The sequence below is a fragment of the Pteropus medius genome, unplaced genomic scaffold (genome assembly GCF_902729225.1).
Source record: "Pteropus medius unplaced genomic scaffold, Ma_sr-lr_union100, whole genome shotgun sequence".
NCBI classification, from domain to species: domain Eukaryota; kingdom Metazoa; phylum Chordata; class Mammalia; order Chiroptera; family Pteropodidae; genus Pteropus; species Pteropus medius.
Window position 1 is genome coordinate 272,771 of NW_024345861.1, and position 24,827 is coordinate 297,597.

General features: G+C 33.5%; 2 pseudogenes; one reads left to right on the forward strand and one right to left on the reverse strand.

Moving 5' to 3' along the window:
- Positions 1-4,120: 4,120 nt before the first annotated feature.
- On the reverse strand, positions 4,121-4,239 carry LOC120612287 (uncharacterized; annotated as a pseudogene).
- Positions 4,240-9,884: 5,645 nt separating this feature from the next.
- Positions 9,885-10,002, forward strand: LOC120612275 (uncharacterized; annotated as a pseudogene).
- Positions 10,003-24,827: the final 14,825 nt, after the last annotated feature.

The following is a 24,827-nucleotide window of genomic DNA, read 5'->3' on the forward strand; positions in this document are numbered from 1 at the left end:
ATTTAAAAATATTTTCTCATTCTGTGAGTTGCCTTTTCACTTCCTTAACAGTGTTCTTAGATAAATAAGTTTTTTTTTTAATTTTGATGATGTACAATTTATTTTTTCTTGTGCTGCTTGTAACATATTTTTAAAAAAAGTGCCTTATCTAGGGTTACAAAGATTTAATCCTATGACTTCTGACAATTTTATTGTTTTATAACTTACATTTAAGTCTTTTATCTATTTGGGTTAATTTTTGAATATGTCAGGAGGTAAATTTCCAAATTTATTATTTTGCACATGACTATCCAGTTATCCAAGCACCATTAGTTTAAAAGACTGCTATTTCTCCATTTTATTATCTTGATGAAAATTAATCATAAATGCAAAAGTTTACTTATAAACTCTCAATTTTGTTTCATTGACTATGTGTCTATTCTTTGCCAGTACCACCATATCTATATTTCTACAGATTCATAGTACAGTAAATGGGAATCATCCAACTTTGTTCTCTTTTTCCATGATTATTTTGTCTATTTTTAGCTCTTTGCATTTCAATATAACCTTTAGGATCAGCTTGTTACTTTCTAATAAAAATTCACTTGGCATTTTGTTAGGGATTATATTTAATTTATATATCAATATGAAGAGTATTGCCATCATAATACTGAATCTTCCAATCTATGAGCATGGAAAGTCTTTTCATTTAATAGATATTTAATTTCTTTCAGCTGTGTTCTGTAATTGTTATTTTACAAATCTCCTACTGCTTTTGCTAAATTTTTTTCCTAAATATTTTATTTTTTGATATTTTAAATGGAATTGTTTTCTTAATTTTATTTTAGATTGTTCGTTGAAGTTAAAAGAGTTATTTTTTTCTATTGATCTTATATCATGTGATTTTATTGAACTTGTTTATTATTCTTAGTTTTTTTTCTTTATTTTTTGGTCCTTAAGATTTTCTACATATGGATCATGTAATATTGGAAGTTGTTTTTATAGCGAGAAGTAATTATTGCACCTTTTTTTTTTATCAAAAGAAGTGGGGGAAAGTGGAGCCATGTACTTCAAGCACAATTGGAGAGACATATTGGTTTTTGGAATTGAAGAATGTTCTTGCGTATTTTGTATATAAAAGAATGTTTGTATTTTTTTTTTATTTAAGTTAATACTGGCCACTTCTCTCATATTATCTGTTTGGATCTTACTTGTATTTGTGGTTAATATGTGACTTTAGAATCAGATAACCTGAGATCAAGTCCTGGCTATTATTACATAATAGTTATGCAGCTTTAATAAACTATTAATATTAATAAACTATTAATATTCTTATTTGGACCTCACAATGTATCTTGGTTAGCTTGGGCTGCTATAACAAAACAGCATAGGCTGAGTGGCTTAAGCAACATTTATTGCTCACAGTTCTGAAGGCTTGAAAGTACAAGATCAAGGTGCCCAAAGATTCAGTGTTTGGTGACAGCCTGCCTTCTGTCTTGTGGATAGCTACCTTCTCTCTGTGTGCTCACATGGCCAATCCTCAGTGCTTGTGCATGGTAAGAGAGAACTCCTTGTTTTCGTCTTATCAGGATACTAATCACATTATAAGAACTTTACCCTCATGACCTCATCTAAACCTCATTACTTGCTGAAGGCCCCACTTGCAAATATTATCACATTGGGATTAGGACTTCAACATATAAATCTAGAAAGAGGAACATAAATATTCACTTTATAATAGTGTCATCAAATATAAAATAGAAATATTAATGCCATATAACAGATAATTTTTTTAAATGAAAGAAGATGAACCATATATTAAAGTACTTTGTAAATTTCCAAGTATTACAGAAACCTTTGTTATTATTAAAACTGATGGTCATTCAACCTAAGAACATGTGGCCATAAGACAAAATGGCAATTAATTAGATCCCTATTTCTAGTTTCTATACCAAAATTAAGACTGTGCCTTAGATGAGCCACATATACTGGTGGATATGTGTAATCTTGTGAATCCAGTGTAAGCCTCTTTATCTCCTATGGAATAAAATTATTATTATTATCTTAGGTAGTAATATTAATCTGCTTCCATTAACAACAAACAAATTAGAGAGGAAGCTCAAATGTACTATCAACAGTATAAGTGCTTGATCCATAAATGCTATATGATTTTGTCCTCCAAATGGACATTCATTAAGCTTGCATTCTCTATTCACAGTCTATAGTTTCCTTATGCAACACTGACAGATTTGATTTTAATTTCTCACATAGTTTATAAATGAGCAGGTTTGCAAATGATTGCTACTTGATTACTTTCAATATTAAAACCCTTTTCTTCAGTATTTAATACATTCGTAGAGATGTGAATATGTGCATAAAACATGCCAGTTACTCAATTGTGTAACTCCTTAAAACATTATTTATTATAAGAACATCCTTGGTTATAAGAACAGCATCTGTTATAAACGGAATACTAGTCTGTTCTGTTTATTTTTTAAATGAGAATATTCTCTATGTTGTAAAATAAAATATAGCAAGAATGTGATCAAGTAGTCTGAGTATTGCTTGATTTTGCTATAGAATATATCTTCTAAAATACAGCTTTGAAGTCAAGAAATAATGCTTTCTGGCTCTGATAAACCCAAACTGACAATAGAACTTGAGTTCTGAACAAATGGTAAACTCTCAGAGAATATTGAAATTGTGCCATCAACTTCTCATCTTCCTCCAACATATAATAAAAACCAACACCAACATGCCTTTAGGAATGATACTGGGTTGCACATCTTAAGTAAAACCTTATATCCGTACTTGAGAGATTATATATATATATATATATATATATATATATATATATATATGTATGTGTATATATATATATATATATATATACATACATACACACACACGCACATATATATAATCATTTTACTGCTTATAAATAGTAGATAAAATATTTTCCACTATATAGGAATGATAAATCAACCTCTGTGGCACATAATCAAACATTTAGATTTGTGTTTTTATATTCTGAATAGATAGCCTGTTATTTGTAATAGTCTCTCGGAGTTTGTAACATTTACACATCAGGCTGAAACCTCATATATAGGCCATAAAAAGTTATTTTTTGTCATGCTCTATTTTGGAGGGAAAAAAAAAGTTATATGAGAATTATAAAATTAAATTATAATCCATAAAGTCTCTCTTTCTCTCTCTCTCTCTCTCTCTCTCTCTCTCTATATATATATATATATATATATATACTATATATATATAATCTCAATATATATATATATTGTCTTCAGGCAACCCTTAGACTTTCTGAAATTCCAAAGCTTACATAAGAACTTAGGGGCAGCAGATAAAAGATTATAAATAAGCAATTGTCACAAGGATTGCCCAATGCAAGCCAGAAACTATCTTTACAGATTCAAAATTTCTAAAAAATGATGAACATTTTCAGCTTCTTCCTTAGGAAAATGATTAGAACAAAGCAATATTGATTGATGACCACTCAAAGGTCTTAGAATCTACAGCTGAGGATGGAAAGACAAAAATCTGTTCATTCAGAGATATCAAAAATAAATATTATACCTTGATACACATATGGAAGGTTGAACATGGGTAAATGACAATGCAATGGGTAAGAGATCTAACAATCAATATTGTTATGCAAGAATAAATTCTCTTCTGAATTTCTTTGGTAACAGTTACCCAAATAAGGCATCAAGGGAGAAACTGATTGCAGATGGTGACCACTTTCTATTAAAATACTTATAAAGCTAGTTGTCAGTATTCTATATATCTATATCTATATCTATATCTATAACTATATATCTATCTATATCTATATCTATATCTATCTATCTCTATCTATCTATCTATCTATCTATCTATATATATATATATATAGAGAGAGAGAGAGAGAGAGAGAGAGAGAGACTTGTCACACTTCTGAATTAAAGTCGATAAAATAATCAAACCCAAATCTTAATATTTTGTATGTATTTGTGCAGAGTTTATTCTTTAAAGTATGTCCATCCTCACTGATTTTTTTTTAGGTGAGGAAACCCTTGGTTGACCTCACAGATTGCAAGAACCTTGCCGGCTTACAATCCCTTATTTTTTAAAAATATTTTTACACCTACAGCACCTGGTCTTCCTAGGTGATCTCCCATCCAAGTATTAACCAGACCCGACCCTGCTTAGCTTCCAAGATTAGACAGGATCGGACTTGTTCAGAGTGGCATGGCTGTAGACCTCACTGAATTTTTATTGTCACAATCACTTCTGTTTCTGCTTTTTAAAATTTACATATTTATGAACTATAGTCATCAATTTTCGACCAAGCAAATACTATTCACTGATGCCTTCTTCTAAAATAAGTTTTAAATAACATTTCTAAAAGTTCCTTTCAAGCTATAGTGAGAAAGAGTACTACAGATCTCCTTATTTAAGATAGAGGAAAAAAATAAATTTCTATTCTAATTTGTTCATCAGTGCTTGACTTAGTCAGAAGATCAATATTCCATTATTGCTTCTTAGGTACCACTTTCAGACATTTTTTCCAAGAACGATAGCTAGGGTTAACAGTGTGTTACTTGTGTTTCTGCAGTTTAGATGTTTTAGAATTTAACCTAAATTATATAGGTCACATTTAGACTCCATAAGTTAGAATTGCCTCCCTGGGTTAGTCTAATGATTCATACAGGTTGGGCAGTAACAACTATTTTAAATTGCTGTAAAGTTTACAATACTCACAAATTCTTGGTATTCAACCACTGGAACTTAAAACCTATTTAATTTTTAAGGTTTTCTGCCTGAATTTGTGACTACAATTTTCTACTTGACTAGCTTGTTTTATTCATTTTAATGTGTAGATCTATGTTTCTGTCAATCCTCTAACACTATAAGCCAATAAGAAGTGAAGGACTTTAAAAAATGTTTGCAAAAACACAACACTATATACATCAAAATATATGTAAACAAATTGTCTATGGTGTGCTTGATTGTAGCACAAAGTTAAATCTAGTTTTATTCATGATAATCACAAAGAACTTACTTTTCTTTTAAGCATGGAGCTGCTCTGAAATTTATGCTATGAAAAAGCAAAAACAAAAAAGGAACAACAAAAAAGAGAACCCATAACACTACTCAGACTTATAATTAAATTCCCTGAAAATTTTTCTCATTAAAAAAAGACAAAAAAGAAAAAACTCCATTTTTGGAGATGGGAAAAATGGCATAGATGATAGAGGCTTTGTTTATCTTTCTTGCGACCAAATCAAAGTTGTAACAGAAATTTGGAGCAAACATCAATAAAGTCACCTGGGATCTAGATGAACAGAAGCACTACAACAAGGGAGAAAATTAATCAACCTGCAATGTTAGAAGGTAGGAGGGGCCAAAGATGTGAGGCTGCCCTGTCTCCAGTGGCTGAGTGGGACAGAGGCTACAGCAGCAGCAGGCAGCAGCAGCAGATGCCTCTTAAAGGGACTTTTGTGGGGATGGACCAGCTCGCTCTGAGCACGAGCACCAGGCTGGCTGCGTGGGGGACATCCTCCCCCTCCTGCCCCCACAGTATGTGGATGCAGAGTTGCTATAGCTGAGATGGCATCAAACTGGATAACAGAGATAGCTCTGTCCAGAGGATTCCCTGAAACTTTGCCTCCCCCAACTCATGGCCCCACGCAAGCCACATCCAGTTGTGTCCTCGGCCAGTCCTGTGCCTCTTGCTGAGGAGCGCAAAGCCTCACACTGGTGGCAATTGGCCTTGATTCCTGTTGTGGTTTCTTGAAACAATTATGTTGATTGCTTACTGAATCTTAACAGGTGGCCCCTGAGGGGCATGGGCAAGGGCTAAATTTGGCCTACAGCTTAACCCCTCTCAGGACTGTGCCACTGGACACCTACTAAAAGAAGCCACACTAATAAGACCGGGAGACTCAGGATCTTTGCTTAGTACATAGAGACAGACATGAAAAGGCAGCCAAAATGAGAAGACCAAGGTGCAGAAACCATATGAGAGAACAGAGCAGAGATCCAGGAATAATGAAGTCAAGCAATCTAGCAGATGAAAAGTTCAAAACACTAGTTATAAAGATGTTCAATGAACTCAGGGGAAGAGTAGATGAATTTTGTGAGAACTTAACAAAGATATAAAAAACATAAAAATAGAAATGGAAATTATAAAGGGGAGCTAGTCAGAAATGATGAACTCATTATCTGAGATGAAGCGTATATTAGATGGAAAAAAAAGAGTGGATAAAAAACAGGATCAAACCACCAATATAGAGGATAGGGAAGCCATGGACACTCAATCAGAACAGCAAGAAAAAGGAAGCCAAGACTATAATAATAATTTAGGGAGCCTATGGGATGAAATAAATGTAAAAATATCCATGTCATAGGGGTACCTGAAGGAATACAAGACACTGAAGAGCTATTTGTAGAAATAATGATGGAAAACTTCCCTACCAGGTAAAGGAAATAGACATACAACCCCAGGAATATTAGAGGGTCCCAAAACACAAGAACCCAAAAAGGCCCATACCAAGACACATTTTAATTAAAATGCCAAAGGTTAAATACAAAGAGAGAATCTTAAAGAGAAAATCAGTTAGTTACCCACAAAGGAGCACCCATAAGACTGACAGCTGATTTCTCAAAAGAAAGTATGCAGGACAGAAGAGCTTGACACAAAGTATTCAACGTGATGAAAACCCAGGATCTACAACCAAGAATACTTTATCCAGCAAAGCTATCATTTACAGTCAAAGGACAGAAAAAGATCTTCCCAGACAAAAATAAGCTAAAGGAATTTATCAACACCAAGACAGTATTACAGAAGGGACGTTTTTAAGAAGAAAAAAATATATATCAAAACCAGTAATAAAGAATAGTAATAATTACAGTCCTATCAACAAGTACCTCAAACTGAAATGAATTAAGTACTCCAACCAAAAGACAGAGTGGCTGAATGGATAAGAAAGCAAGACCCCAACATATGCTGCCTACAAGAGACTCACTTCAGATTAAAAGACACATAGACTAAAAGGAAGGGGATGGAAAAAGATATTGCCTCGATGGACCTAGAGGGTATTGTGCTGAATAAAGTAAGTCAGATAGAGAAAGACAAATATCAAATGATTTCACATACAAGTAGAATCTAGAGAACAAAATTAACGATAACAAGGATAAAACCTAAAATAAACTCATAGATACAGAGAATATTTTAAGGATTACTAGATTGGAGGACTGTTGGGTGGATGGTGAAAAGAGCAAAGGAATTAAGAAGTACAAATGGATAGTTACAAAACAGGCATGGAGATATAAAGTGCAGTGTAAGGAAAATAGTCAACAATGTTGTAATAAATATGTAAGGGGAAGAGGATTACTAGATTTAGTCGAGTGATCACTTTGTGAGTTATATAGTTCTCTAATCACTATGCTGTACTAGTGAAACAAATATATTATTGTATGCCAACTATAAATAAAAAAAAAACTCGTTGAATTGTACAATGTAAATATGAGCAACTAATTGTCTATTATATTTAAATAAAGCCCCCTCCCCCCAAAAAAAGATATCGGGTTTGGTAAAAGCAGAATTTGCCTCCATCAAGACTGCATTAAAATTACAACCAAATTATTAAACAAACAACTTGGAGAACCTCCTAAATAACACGTACATCTGTGGATATAAAGATAAAAAAAAACATATCAAGACTGGTAGAAAGGATGGAGATGCAAAATGGCTAGCCATGCAACTGCACATGGAAGCTAAGCACTGAGAGGGAGAATGTAGCTGCAGAGGACCCCTAAAGGAACAAGGGGTCCTAGCCCCGCACAGGGGCGCTCCAGCTCAGGCTTCCAGGTTCTGGAATAGGAGTTCTGCAAAATCTGACAGTAAAAATCAGTGGGGATTTGGGCTGTCTGAGTGAGATGGAAAGAAGGTGAAAATCTAGACTTCCCCAATAAAAGGTCCACACACAGACTCACATGCTCACAGTCACCCTGGGCTCCGGCAGGTCAGCAGCTTTGGAGGTACAAGAGACATACAAAGAAGGACTGAGTTTTGTGGCACTGGGGCGAGGGCCGGTCGGACAGTTGCCATTGCTTCTTTGTTGGCAAGCCCTTGGGGGTAGTATGTAGACAGGCACCATCTTGCCTGTGTGGAACCTTCACCCAGCATGGCTAATTCTGAAACTGCATTGGCCCAGTGAGATTGGCCAGACCCACACTGTTTCCCTGGACCTTGCCCCAACCAATACACAAACTGCTCTTGGCTAGCCTGTTTCCAGGCAGCTGTCCCAAACCTGCACATTTTTGAACTGAGTATTCATGAGTAGGCAGCAACCCTCAGTTCAAGCTATGTGCAACCCATATATTACAAGGGAGACTTTTTATAGTGGGCCCCTGGTGCCAGCCCAAAATGCAGTGTCTTTTGGGTGAATTGCTAGAATCTGTGGGCCCAGAAACTGGCCTTGCTGAGATCTGAGACTTTTACAGGAAGCCGCAGATTCAGCATCGGAACAAAACCTGATTCTGCATTGGCTGGGCAAAATGTGCACACTTTTCACAGTGGTGCCATGAGTCCCTGCCCCACCCAACTCCCATACCAATAAAAGGCCTTTATAGCAATGGTAACTTACAGGCAACTGGCAGACAACTTCAGGCCTTGAGGGGTACTGGTCCTTTTGCTGAGCCACCCCAGAGCCATACTGAGGATAACTGACCTTGACTAACAGTATGGTCTCTCCCTATTTTCTCCAGATCTAACACAAGCAGCAACCATTCATGGATCGCTTTGTAGCTCCTACCAGATAGTTCCAATAATTAAAAACAGCTACTAACCTTGACCTACACGAGAGCCCCTCCCAAGAGGCCCAGAATCAACACACCCAAAGGCTGGCATCAGAATAAAACAGAGCACCACCTGACTAGCTTCATAAATGGCACACCCAAAGGATAGTCTCAAAAGGTACATAAGACTGCTAGGGAAAGTTCCAATTTGTGGTTCAGCCACCACAAAGCAGCTCATATCCTATAGGTGTGGCCAGTCCCCACAGCCAGTCAGCTCAAGAGTCAATCCCATCCACTGATTTGCTAATAGCACTCAGGGCTTACCTACAGCAAAAAAATACACATTACCTACACAAGAAACACATCCAGAGTCCCTGGCACAGGTGATCGGGAAGACTGTGCCACTGGACGACACAGGACACCTATTATATAAGGCCACCTGTAAAAGGCTGAGAGATGTAACAAATCTTCCTAATACATAGAAACAAATACAGAGACACAACTGAAATGAGAAGAAAAAATGCTGCAAACAAAATTACATGAGAAAACTCAAGATAAAAAAAAAAAAAACTCAACAAATTGAAGGGAAGCAACCTACCAGATACAAAGATCAAAACACTGGTTATAAAGATGCTCAGTGAACTCTCAGAATAGATGATCTCAGTGAGGATAACAGAGAAATAGTAAGCATGAAAAAAGACATAGAAACCATAAAATAGAATCAGAAATGAAAACTACAATAACCCAAATGAAGAATACACTAGAAGGAATTAACAGTAGATTGGATGAAGCAGAAGATTGAATCAGTGAGTTAGAAGACAAGGTGGCAAAAAAACACCAATTGGAACAACAAGAGAAAGAATATTTAAAAAATTAGACAAGTTTAAGAGACATCTAGGACAACATGAAACGTACCGACATCCACATCATAGGGGTACCAGAAAAAGAAGAGAGAGAACAAGGGATTGAGAACCTACTCGAAGAAACTTCCCTAACCTGGCAAAGGAATAGACATACAAGTCCAGGAAGTGCAAAGAGTACCATACAAGTGGAACTCAAACAGACCTACACCAAAACACATCATCATTAAAATGCCAAAGGTTTTCTACAGCCACGCCACCCTGAACACTCCTGATCTCATCTGACTTAGAAGCTAAGCAGGGTTGGCCCTAGTTAGTACTTAGATGGGAGACCATCTAGGAAAACCTGGTGCTGTAGGTGTAAAAAAGGAAAACTGCCAAAGGTCAAGAAAAAGAGAAAATGTTGAAAACAGAAAAGGTATACACATAAGAATGTCAGCTTATTTCTTTTCTTTTTTCCTACTTTTTAAAAAAATTATTATGGTGACACTGATTAACAAAATCCAATTAAGTATAAAATGTGCATTTTATAAAGTGTATATTTCAAAGCTAAGTCATATATACATTGTATTGTGTGTTCTCTATCCATAATTAGATTACTTTCTATCACCACATATTTGACCCCTTTTGCCCCACCTACCTCCCTCCACTACACTCTGGTAACCATTAATCCACTGTCCGTGTCGATGACTCTGTTTATTGATTTCAGTTTTATATCACACATATGCGTGGAATCATGTTTCTCAACTTTTTCTGTCTAAATTATTTTGCTTAGCATGATTATCGCAAGATATATCCATGTTGTCGCAAATGTTATTATTTCTTTTATGTCTGAGTAATATTTAAATCTGTATAGGTACTACCTATCTTTATTCAATTATCTATTGTAGAACACTTCCGTTGCTTCCATGTCCTGGACACCATGAATAATGCTGTTATGAATATCTGTTAGAATATATCTATTCGGATATATCCAGATATATTTAGAAACTGTCACAGAATAGACTTTTATTAAATAGAAACCCTGGTGACTAATTCTTATTAGGCCTCACCCATCTTTTGAGCTCTCAGTCTCGATCCACCTGTGTTGATGGTTAGATTTTTCTGTGGCTTCCTGATATTTAACTTTGAATCATATCACATCTTTCAATATGGATCAGCTAATATTATACAACCAAAATTCAGATAACTCTGGGAATTCTAATTCAATCCCTATTTACCTCAGGCTTTGCTACATGACGTTTAGAAGAAAATAACATGGTACTTAATAATAACTGGATTCCCCTTCGCAGGTGCCATCATTTTGTGATGTATTATAGTAGAGGATATTGCATTTGGTAAGTATCTGTGTCTTGGAAAATATTGGGGCTTTACTAGAAGAAGACCATACGATTTGAAAACTCACGGTAAGTCATTTGCCAGTAATGCTTCATTTTATTTCTATTCCATCATTAGGTGGCTTTAGGAACAGTTGGATATCAGAGAACTTGAGATCAGAGACCATATCTTAATTGTTTCATTATCCTTGACAACTAACAATGCCAAGTACATAAAAAGCACTTAATGATGTTTATTAGAAGGCAAAAAGATCACAATTACAATTGTTAGCACTATTGTGAGGGAGGAGGGTAGATCTCGCGTGATTTTCCTGTTCAGACTGATTATATCAATTCATAACAATGTCTATAAATAATGGGTAAAGATATAGGGTCACAATTTCTTCATGATACCTTTGTTGTATTTGTTGCAGCTGGCACCATATGAATGACTGAAGCTTCCATATGGGCAGGGAAAAAGCAAAGCAACTAAATGCCATATATGTAGAAAGATGGGTTAAACTATAATTTGGTCCTTTTTCCTTTTTTTCTTGCAGCAGCCTGGCATTATTGCTTCTCTATTTCTGTTCATATTGTATAGGACACTTCAGTGGCAAATGGATTTTGGAAACACTGTGGCATTTTCAGAGATTCCTTTGTCTGGTAAAAGGAGGCACTTCATACTGTGTATTGATATTAAAAAAAAAAGACTAAGCTTCTGGGAGGAAGCAAGAAGAAAAGTTTATTTTCTAAAGATAAGCAACATGACATATTTAAATCATGTACACACTGTAGATTTCTTGGTGAATGATTCTCTATTTTAGCTCATATGCATAACCTACTTTTACTATCATTAAAACTGCAAGCCAGATTTAATAAGAATGAAGACAAAAAAGAAAATTTCTTTTGAAGAGCTGCATGATTCATTATGTTAGTCTTTTTATAGCAGAATAAACACTGAAGAGATGAAACTTCAAATTTTTTATTGCTTTAGACAGATGTTTAAGAACAAGCTTGTATGCATCATTCTCTTGCTTTAGTATAATTTACTTTCCTGAAGACCAAGATGTCTTTGAACTAGAGGGAATACTTTGAATCCAGCAAGTGTGATTCATGTCAACAAGGATAAACATGGTATTAATGAAAGTGTATGTTAACACATTAAAGTAGTAGGATATCATCAGGAGATCAATTTTATTGCCAACTCATTTTTATATGTAATCCACCATTTAAATTAGTGTTAGTGATAAATTGCTTCCAACTAGCATTAATCATACTCACTGGGAAATTAAAATGTCATAAAATGATGAAGTGTTAAAGAAATAGTATCTTACATCTACACCTGCATATGGATCACGATGTTACCACAGTATGTACTCAAAAATATTCACAACAGACTATTTTTAACATTGTATTCAGTGATGTAATTTAACATTCCACTTATTCTTTTAGCAATGCTTAATAAAATTAAATAATTTTCATAAGTGAAAATGTTAACTACCATATTGATCACCATATTGTGATCACTTTTAAAAAAAAAAAAGAGAAATAAGTAAAATGAAAGTAGGTCCTTTAAATTTTTTCATTGATTTAGTTTAATAGATATTTTGCTTATAAATATAGTATTTTTTTAATTTTATGATTGGAAGATTTTGGTTGAAAGGGCCTCGAATTCGGTCTACAAATGAATTAATCTCATTATTTGTTTTCAACAGAATTGTGAATTATTGTATAGGAATTATTGTATTGTAAGGTTATAAATAGTGTATAGGTATGCTCTTCCACAACAAAAATATGAGCAAACTTTCTGGAATTTAATAGGAAAAGTCAATAAAATAGAGTTCTTTAATTTCAAGAGTATTCTTTGTTCTTCATTCCTTTCTTTATATTATTTCATTTTTAAAATATTAACATATTACAAATCCAATGTTGTGGACATCTATAGTATATTAAGATTCCAGTTTTTAATGTACAGATATTTGACTCAAATTAGAAGTGGAAGTGAACATAAACTTCAAAGAGAAACATTATAATATAGTACATGATTATTCTTTTAATTCGGTAACTTACTAAGAAATAAACAATTTAAAATGTATCAAATGTATTACACTTAATGAATAAAAATTATTCCAATATACCCAAATTTTTACAATGAATTGTGGACGTAAATGTAGAGACGGGTGAATTATGCAGATTGTAAGTTATGTCAGACAAATAGAAAATCTATGCCTATTAAGCAAAATGTTTTTTAAAAACTAGAGAGTGATGAAGTGAGCGATGACCCCGGATCTCTCCTCTTGAAACAACAATAAGCTGTATATCTAAAACCGAACAAAAAACACCAAACCTGCAAACAAGCATGTCTGAGCAAGGACTTTGCACATAAGAGCTACCACAGATCAGAACTCCAGGAGTTGAGTGGTAGACTAGGAGAAACAAAGAAGCTGCCTTTCACAGCAGGACCCCTCATCAGGAAGAGGGGAAAGGGAGAAGGTGCTGGAAGTTCCCTGAGCAGCCCTGCCATGGGAGAGCTGTGAGGTCAATGCAGCTGTGGTACTGCTCAGGGATCAAGGCAAAAAACAGAGAGGTGGGGACATCAGAGAAACAACATTAATTATTACCAGCCATGACTGCAAAAGGCAAGGCTGAGCTGCAGCCCGCAACTCTCAAGCCAGAGAACTCATAAAGCCCATAACCTCCAAAACTGAACACCCTGGACCCAAAGGGAAATCTGAGCAAATGTTACCGAAACTGTCACTAACACTGACAGGGACTGAGACTGAGGGTAGAGAGGGTGAATGGATATATATTATAGAAAAAAGGCATTATTAAGACTTTACTTAAAGCAGGAATTCAAAAGGCTTAGATGTCACTTACTGGCAAGGAAAAGAAAAACGCCACATTAGCAACAAGCTAAAGAGAGACATTTATACAATAAATCTTTCTGGAAAAAAATCAAAATACATATCCATTAATGCCCAGGTTGAGAAATAGTCCATCAAACACGAAAGGTGAAAAAAAAACATCTAGAAAGAAAGAGGAAAATCTCCAGAAAATAGGCTTAAAGACATAGAAATATGTGAGTTAAATGACAGAGAATTCAGGATGGTATTTCTGAAAAAACTCAATCAGATTCGAAATAATTCATATCAACAATTCCAGGAATTGAAAACAAAACAAAACAAAACAACTAGATCAGCAGAATGAGTTTTTTAGCAAGGAGACTGAAACCTTCAAAAAGGACCAATTAGAACTTCCGTAGATGAATAAGACACTCAAAGAGATGAAGAAAGAAATAGTAAGCTTGGGAAATAAAGTCAACCAAATGGAGGAAAAGATCAAAGATGCCAAAGACAGAAATCTAGAAGTAACTCAGAAGGAAGAAGAGAGAAACCAAAGAATGAAAAATAATGAAAGACAAATACAAGAACTAGCTGATACCATCAGGAAAGAAAACGTAAGAATAATGGGCATTCTCGAAGGGGAGGAAAAGGAGCAGATTAGAAAACACTTTTAAAAAAAATAGTTGATGTGAATTCCCCAAATTAGCTGGAATGAGCTGGAGCTTGGAATTCAGGAAGTAAACAGAACACCCAATTATCTCAATCCAAAAAGGCCTTCTCCAAGATACATTGTATTAAAATTATCAAAAATCAATGACAAAGAAAGAATTCTCAGGGCAGCCAGGGAAAAGAAGATGATAATCTACAAAGGAAAACCCATTAGATTATCATCGTACTTCTCAGGATTAACCTTACAAGCCAGAAAAGAGTGGAATCAAATGTTCAAACTGTTAAATGAAAGGAACTACCATCCAAAAATAATTTATCCAACAAAGATATTCTTTAGATATGAAGGAGAAATAAAAACCTTTCCAGGCATACAAAAATTGAGAGAATTCTTCACTACGAGTCCCGCATTACAGGAAATACTGAAAAGAGTCAGTTCACAAAATAACAAACACACACACAAAAAACATAACTATCAGTAAGGCAGCCAGTAGGCAGATAGAAGCAGAGGACTGCAACCCTTATTAAGAGCAGGGCATTATAAGGTTAAACAGTAAGAAGAAATTTGCTATTGCAAGATAGTAATGAACATTCATCATACATAGAAATAAATTGAGATAACAATAACAGAAAAGAGGAGGATTCAATGATCTGAATTTGCAAAGGAGGATGGAGATAAGGCATATGTGGAAGGAAAGAAACTACTATATATATAAATATCCCCTACATATTCCTAATGGTAACCATATGCTAAAGAATCAGAACTGAAGTATATAACAAAAAACAAGAAGTACCAGAAGGAAAATCCACAAAACCTGACCCAACAACAACAATAACAAAAAACAGACACACAAGATTAAGAAAGCAATAGAAATACCCAGCCACCAGAAAGCAAAGCAAAAAATGGCTATAGGAAAACCTCATATATCAATAATCACCCTAAATGTAAATAGAGTGAACTCACTAATAAAATGGCACAGAGTTGCAGAATGAATCAAAAAACAAACAAACAAAAAAACTACCATATGCTGCCTCCAGGAGACACATCTCAGTTTCAAAGACAAATATAGACTCACATTGAAAGGGTGTAAAATGATATTTCAAGCAAACGGCATTCAGAGAAAAGCGGGAGTAGCAGTACTAATATTGGACAAAATAGATGTCAAAATGAAAAAAAGTAAAGAAAGATACTGATGAACACATTATAATGGTAAAGGAAGAAAAACACCAAGAAGACATAACACATATTAATATGTTCATGGTCAATGAGGCTGAAAAGGTATAAAGCAATTATTAACAGAACTAAAGGGAGAAACAGACCAAAACTCTATCATAGTATGAGACCAAAATACCCCACTGTCAGATATGGAAAGATAATCCAAACAGAAAATGAATAAGGGAATAACATCTTTAAATGACACATTGGGCCAAGTGGACATAATTGATATTTACAGAGCCTTTCATCATAAAACTTCTTCTTATACATTCTTCTCTAGTCCACATGGAATATTCTCAAAGAATGACCACATACTGGGACACAGAGATAGCCTCAACCAATATAAGAGGGTTGAAATCATATCAACCATATTCTCTGATCATAATGCTTTGAAGCTGGAGATCAACTGTAAAAAGAAAGAGGGATGAACAACAAATATATAAAGATTAAAAAACATGCTATTGAAGAATGACTGAATCAGAGAAAAAATAAAGAGAGGTAAAGAGATTCATAGAAATGAATGATAATGATACTTCAATGTATCAAAACTTTTGAGACAAGGCAAAAGCAATAATAAGAGGAAAGATCATATCAATACAAGCCTATCTCATAAAACAAGAATGAGCCCAAATAAACAACACACGCTTCATCTTAAAAACTAGAAAAGGAAGAGCAGATTAAGTCTAAAGATGGCAGAAGGAAAGAAATAATCAAAATTAGAACAGAGTAAAATAAAATTGAAAAGAAAAAAAAAATCAATGGAAAAATATATGCAACAAAGAGCTGGTTCTTTGAGAAGGTTAATAAACTTGACAAACCCCTGGCTAGAATCACAAAAGAAAAAAGAGAAAGGTACAAATATACAAAATCAAGAGTGAAAGAGGAGAAATTAGGACAGACATCACAGAAATACAAAGGATTATACAAGAATATTACGAAAAGTTATATAACACCAAATTTAATAATCTAGAAGAAATGGACCAGTACTTAAAAAACTACAACCTTCCCAGAATGAATCAAGAAGAAATGGAAAATTTAAATAGACTATTCAGCAGTATGGAAATGGAAACAATCATCAAAAACCTACCAAAAAGTAAAACTCCACACTAGATGGCTTCACCAGTGAATTCTACCAAACATTCTAAGATTTAGTACCTATTCTCCTAAATATCTTCCAAAAAATCGAGGAGGAGGCAATACTTTCCAACTCATTTTATGAGGCCAATATTCTCCTGATACCAACACCTGGTAAAGATAACACACAAAAAAAGAAAACTACAGACCAATATCCCTCATGAACACATATGCAAAAATTCTAAAAAAGATACTAGTGAACTGAATACAACAGCATATTAAAAAGATTATACACCATAGTCAAGTGGGCTTCAACCCAAGGACGCAGGGTTAGTTCAACATATGCAAATTGATTGATGTGATACACCACATAAACAAATTAAAAAATAAGAATCATATGATCATATCAATAGATGCAGAAAAAGCCTTCGACAAGATACAGCATCCATTTATTATCAAAACACTTCACAATATCGATATAGAAGGAAAGTACCTTAACATAATAAAGGCCATCTATGACAAACCCTGAGCCAACATTATACTTAATGGCAAAAAACTAAAAACTTTTTCCTCTAAGATCAAGAACAAAGCAAGACTGTCAACTATTGCCACTGTTATTCAACATAACATTAGAGATCCTAGCTAGTACTATCAGTCAGTGTCACTATTTGTGGATTACATGATTTTCTATATAGAAAATCCTAAAGATTCCACAAGAACACCACGAGAAATAATAAGCAAATACAGTAAATTCTCTGGATATAAAATCAACACTTAAAAATCCATAGCGTTCCTATATTCTAATAATGAAGTCTCAGAAAAAGAAGTGGAAAAAAATAATTCCTTTTACAATTGCAACAAAAAGAATAAAATACCTAGGAATAAATCTAATGAAACATGTGAAGGACCTATATAATGAAAATTACATCACCTTATTAAAAGAAATCGAAGAAGATACAAAGAAATGGAAAGATATTCTGTGTTCTTAGATTGGAAGAATCAACATAGTTAAAATTACCATATTACCTAAAGTATTATACAGATTTAATGCAATCCCCATCAAAATCCTAGCAGCATTTTTTAAAAGAAAAAGAACAACAACAACAACAACAACAACAATAAAAACAACAAAAACACATCAGATTTGTATGGAAGCTCAAAAGACCCAGAATCCCCAAAGCCATCTTGAGGAAAACAAAATAAAACAAAACAAAACAAAACAAAAAACAACCAAACAAAACAAAACAACAGCAACAACAACAAAAAAACGAAGCTGGAGTCATTACTCTGCCCAGCTTCAAACTACACTACAAAGCTATAATAATGAAAATGACATAGTATTGGAAGAACAACAGATACACGGAGAGTGGAACAGAGTCGAGAATCCAGAAGTAAACCCATATTTATATGGGCAAATAATTAATTTTTGACTAAGTAGCCAAAAACATAAAGTGGAGAAATGAAATCTTCTTCAATAAATGGCAATGAGAATACTGGAAAGCCACCTGTGAAAGAACAAAATTATACTGTTATCTATCATCGCCCACTAAAATTAACTCAGAATTGATTAAAGACCAAAATACAAGACCTGAAACAATAAAATAGATAGAAGAATACATAAGAACTAAACTCTTGGACCTTGGTCATAAAGAGGGTTTTACGAATTTGACCTCAAAGGCAAGGAAAGTAAATTAAAAATAAATGAATGGGACTAAATCAAACTAAAAAGCTTCTGCACAGCAAAGGAACTATCAACAAACTAAATGGACAATCATCTGAATGGGAGAAGATATTTGCAAGTAATGCATCTGATAAGAACCTAATGTCCAAAATGTACAATGAACTCATACAATTCAATAACAACAACAAACGATCCAATTAGAAAATGGACAGTAGAACTGAATTAATATGTCAGTTCTCCCAAGAAGACATATTAATCGCCAACAAACTTATGAAAAGATGCTCAACATCACTACTTATTAGAGAAATGCAAATCAAAAGCAGTCAGGTACCATCTCATCCTTGCTAGAATAGCTGTTATCAACAGGAAAAGTAATAACAAGTGTTGGAGAAGTAGCGGAGAAAAAGGAATCCTTATATACTGTTGTGGGACTGCAAATTGTACAGCCATACAATGGAAAATAGTATGAAGTTTCCTCAAAAAACCAAGAATTGATCTGCCATATGATCCAACAATCCCTCTACTGGATATTTACCCCAAAGCCAAAAAAAACTCATATCCAAAAAGATATTTGCACACCGATGTTTATAACAGTATTATTCACAGTGGCTAGGACACAGAAGCAACTGGAGTGCCCTACATTAGACAATTAGATAAAGAAACTGTGGTACATATATACAGTGGAATATTACTCAGCCATAAGAAGAGATGAAATACTGCCATTTGCTACAACATGGATGGACCTCGAGATAATCATGCTAAGTGTAATAAGCCAGACAAAAAAGTTGAAAACCACATGATATGTCTTATATGTGGGCTATAAATCAAAAAGCTACAAATTAACTGGACAAATAGACGGAGATTCATGGACATGGACAATAGACTTTTGGTTACCAGAGGGTAGGGGAAGAGGAGGAATAGGAGAATTAGATGAGCTAAAAGGGGTCAAATATGTGGTGTCAGAAATAAATCTAACTATGGGTGGTGAATATACAATGCAACATATATGTATACCCTACTGGTAAATTGTGTATCTGAAACTTACTAGATTCGTTAACTAATGTCACCATAATAAAAAAAATAAAAAAATGTATTAACAAAGAACCATTTATAAATGAAAGATAATAACTAAAATGAAGAGTACACTAGATAGAATCAAAAGTAGATTAGATGAAGCAGAAAGTAGAATCAACGATTTGGAGGACAATGTAGCAGAAAATCCCAATCAGAAGAGCAAAATAAAACAAACAAACAAACAAACAAACAATAAAAATCAGGAAAGTTTAAGAGATCAAGTGTACCAACATTCATATCACAGGGGTAGAAGTAGTAGAATAAAAAGAAGAGATTGAAAACCTATTTGAAATTAATAATAGAAAGCTTTCCTAACCTAGTGAAGAAAATAGACATACTATCTCAGTAAACATAAAAAGTACCAAACAGGAGGAATTGAATCAGGCACACAAGAAGACATCACAATTAAAGTACAAAGATTAAAGACAAAGACAGGATCCTAAAATCAACAAGAGAAATCTGGTTATAATAAAAACATTCTCATTAGAACATCAGCTGATTTTTCAACAGGAACTTATAGACCAGAAGGGATTGGCACGATATATTCAAAGTGATAAAAGGCAAGAACCTACAATCGAGACTACTCTCCCCGGCAAGGCTATCAAGTAAAATTAGAGGTAAGATAAAGAGCTCCCCTAATAGGAAAAAGTTAAAGAAATTCATCACCAACACCCCAGTATTATAAAAAGTGTTAAAGGACTTCTTTAAAAAAAAAAGAAAATGGAAAACAAACAAACAAAATAATAACATGGGATAACTATGCACTTATCAATAATCAGTTTCAATGTAAATGAATTAAATGTTCCAATCAAAGACATAAGGTAGCTGAATAAATAAAAAAACAAGACCCATGCATATGCTGTCTACAAGAGACTCACTTCGGATCAAACGACACATGCAAAGTGAAAGTAATGAGATGGAAAAAATCTTTCATACAAATGGAAATAAAAATAAAAGCTGGAGTAGCAGTATGTAAATCAGACAAAATAGACTGTAAGACGAACCCTATAATAAGAGACAAAGAAGAACATTACATAATGATAAAGGTCAATACAATAAGGTGACATTACCCAAGTAAACATATATGCACACAACATCGGAGCGCCTACATATATAAAGGAAATACTGACTGGCATATAAAAGATGATCAACAGTAATACACCCATAGTAGGAAACTTTAAAATCCTATTGACATCAATGAACAAGTCTTCCAGACAAAAAATCAACAAGAACAACAAAAACAGCAGCCTTAAATGACACACTAGACCATGTGGATTTAATGGATATTTTCTGAGTGTTTCACCCTAAAGCAGCAGAATACTCATTCTTCTCAAGTGCACATGAAATATTTACCAAGATAGATGACATGTTAGGCCAAAAAACAATTCTCAATCAATTTGGAAAAAAAAAAAAAGGAAATCATCAGTCATCTTCTCTGAGCACAATAGTATGAAACTAGAAATCAATTACAAAAAAAACTGAAAAATACACAAACACATGGAGGTTAAATAACATGCTATTAAATAATAAATGGGTTAACAATAAGATCAAGGAAAAATCAAATGATACCTAGAGACAAATGAAAATGAAAGCTCAACAACTTAAAATCTATGGAACACAGTAAAAGCAGTCCTAAGGAAAATTCATAGCAATATAAGCCCACCTCAAGAAATAAAGATGATTTAAAATAAAGAATCTAACCTTACATCTAAAAGAACTTAACAAAATAATAAAGATCGGAGCAGAAATGAATGAAATAAGGTCTAGAGAAAGGATACAAAAGATCGATGATGCCAAGAGGTGCTTCTTTATAAAGATAAACAAAGTTGATAAACCTTTAACCATATTCACCAAAAAAATAAGAGAGAGGGACCAAATAAATAAAATAAAAAATTAAAGAGAAGAAATAACAGACTCCACAGACATACAAAGGATTATAAGAAAGTATTATGAGTGATTATATGCCAACAATTTGGACAATCTGGAAGACCTGGATACATTCCTAGAAACACAATTTCTCAAGACTGAGTAAAAAACAAAACAAAGCAAAACAAAAACAGAAAATCTGATCCAACTGATTACTACCCATAAAATCGAATCAATAATGAAAAAACTTCCACAAAACAAATCTTGTGGACAGCATAGCTTTAGGGTAAATTTTAAAACATTTGAATAAGAATTAGCACTTATTCTTCTCAAACTACTTAAAAAAAATTTTTAAAAAGAAAGGCTCCCAAAGGCTCATTTATGAGCCACCATTACCCTGATTCCAAACCAGACAAATACTTTACAAAAGAAGAGAATTATAGGCTGATATCTCTGATGAACATAGATGTAAAAATCCTCCAAAAATATTAGCAAATCAAATTCAACAATACATTAAAAATATCATATACTGTGATTTCCTTCTGGGATGCAGGTTGGTTCAATTACCACAAATCAATTAATGTGATACAACACATCGACATATTGAAAGGTAAAAATCATACGATTATATCAATAGATGGCAAAAAACCTTTTACAAAATCCAGCACCATTTATGGTAAAAAAAAAAAAAAAACACCTCTCAGCAAAAGTGGGAATACAGTGAACAACCCTCAACATAATAAAGGCATATAAAAAACTTATAGCTAACATCACACTTAATGGTGAAAAGCTAAAAATATTTTTCATAAGACAAAAATGTCTACTTTCACCACTTTTATTTAATATATTATTGGAAGTCCTAGCCACAGAAATAAGACAAAAAAAATAAAAGGAATCCAAATTTGAAAGGAAGTAGTAAATTATTAGTCATTATTAGTCATTATTTGAAGATGACATAATACCATATAAAGAGAACCCTAAAAATTCCACCAAAACACTGTTAAAGTAGTAAGCTACAAAATTAATATTCAAAAGTTAATATGTATATTAACTTTTTATATAAATATTAACTTTTGTTAATATTCATTTCTTTTTTGTACACAAATGATAAAGTATCAGAAAAGGAAATTAAGAAACAATTCCATTACGATTGCATCAAAAACTGTAAAATACCTAGGAATCAATTTAACTAAGGAAGTAAAAGACCTGTACTAAGAAAATTATAAGTCATTTGTAGAAATTAAAGAAAAGAAATTAAAGAATATACCAATAAATGGATGCTCATACTGTGCTCACGAACAGGAAGAATCAACATCATTAAAATGGCCATACAACCAAAAGTAATCTACAGATTCAATGCAATCCCCATCAAAATACCAACGACATCTTTTAGAGAACTAGTATGAATAATCCTAAAATTTATATAGAACTATAAAAAAAATAGCCATGGAAATCTTGAGAAAAAAGAGCACATTTGGAGGCATCGCACTACCTGATATCAAGCTATATCAAGGCTATAATAATGAAAGCATCATGATACTGGCATAAAAACATATGCATAGATCAGTAGAACAGAATAGAGATCCCAGGAATAAATCCACGACTATATGGTCATGTAATCTATGACAAAGGAGGCAAGAACCTACAACAGGGTAAAGACAGTCTCTTTAATAAATGGTATTGAGAAAAATGGAGAGATACATGCAAGATTACCTTCTTACACCATATACAAGAATAAACTCAAAATAGATGAAAGGCTTAAATGTAAGACCTAAAACCATAAAGCTTCTAGAAGAAAACATAGGCACTAAAATATCTGACATTGCTCTTAGTAATTTTTTTTTCCTGGTCTATCTTCTCAGGCAAGAGAAACAAAAGAAAAAGTAAACAAATGGGACATCAAGCTAAAAAGTTTTTGCACAACAAAGGAAACCATCAACAAAATGAAAAGACAACATACTGAATGGGAAAATATATTTCCCTATAATACATCTGATAAAGGGTTAATATCCAAGATTTATAAAGAACTCATACAACTCAGCGCGCGCACACACACACACACACACACACACACAAACAATTAAAAATGGACAGAAGACCTTAATAGGCATTTCTTCAAAGAGGACATACGGATGGTCAGTAGACATATGAAAAGATGCTTAAGGTCACTAATCATCAGAGAAATGCAAATTATTCTACAAGTTGATATTGAATATAGTCAATATTATTGTAATGACTGTGTGTAGTGCCAAATGGGTGGTAGAGCAATTGAGAGTATCACTTCATAAATTATATAAACATCTAATCATTGTACTCTATACCTGAATATAAAATAATAAATAATAATAAGAAGAAATGAAACCTTACCATTTACAGCTACAAGGATGCACCTAGAGAATATTATGCTAAGTGAAATTAGTCAAACAGAAAATACCATACAATTTTACTTATATGTTAAATCTAAGGAAGAAAATAAACACACAAAGTGAAAACAGAATCATAGATACAGAGAATAAACTGGTGATTACTAGATGTGAGAGTGGTTGGCAGGCAGGGTAAAAAATTGAAGAGATTAAGAAATAAAGTGGTGTTACAAAATAGTCATGGGATGTGAAGTATATCATAGGGAATATAGTCAACAGTATTGTAATGGCTATATATAGTGCCATGTGAGTGGTAGAGTAATCAGGGGGATCACTTTGTAGATTATATAAATGTGTAACCACTATGCTATACACCTAAAACTAGTATAAAAAATAATAAAAAACACAGTCTGAAAGTAAAAGGATGAAACAATATTTTATAAAAATGAAAAGAAAACCAAAACCAAAACCAAAACCTAAACAAAACCCTGTGGTAGCAATATTTATACCAGACAAAATAGACTTTAAAACAAAAGCAATAACAATAGACAAATAAGAACACTGGAATTCCACTTCTGTGTGTTTATTCAAAGAAACTCAAAGCACCATTTTGAAGGGACATGTGCATCCATATGTTCTTTGCAGTATTATTTACAATAACCACAATATGGAGGCAACCTGAGTGTCCGTCAATGGATGATTAGATAAAGTAGAGGTGGTACTTACATACAATGAAATATTACTCAGCCATAAAAACAAAATGAAACCTGCAATGACATGAACGGATCTAGTGGGTATTGGGCTTAGTGGAGTAAGTCAGACAGAGAAAGACAAATTCCATATGATTTCACTTGCATGTAGAGTCTAAAGAACAAAATAAACAAACAAAACATTACCCCCCCAAAAAAAAAACCTCTTAGATGCAGAGAACATTTTGATGTTTGCCAGATAGGAGGGAGTGGGTCGAAACAGCGAAGCAATTAAGAAGTACAAATTAGTAGATACAAAATAGTCATGTGGATGTAAAATATATCATAGGGAAAGTAGTTAATAATATTGTAATAATATGTATGGTGTCAGATGGGTA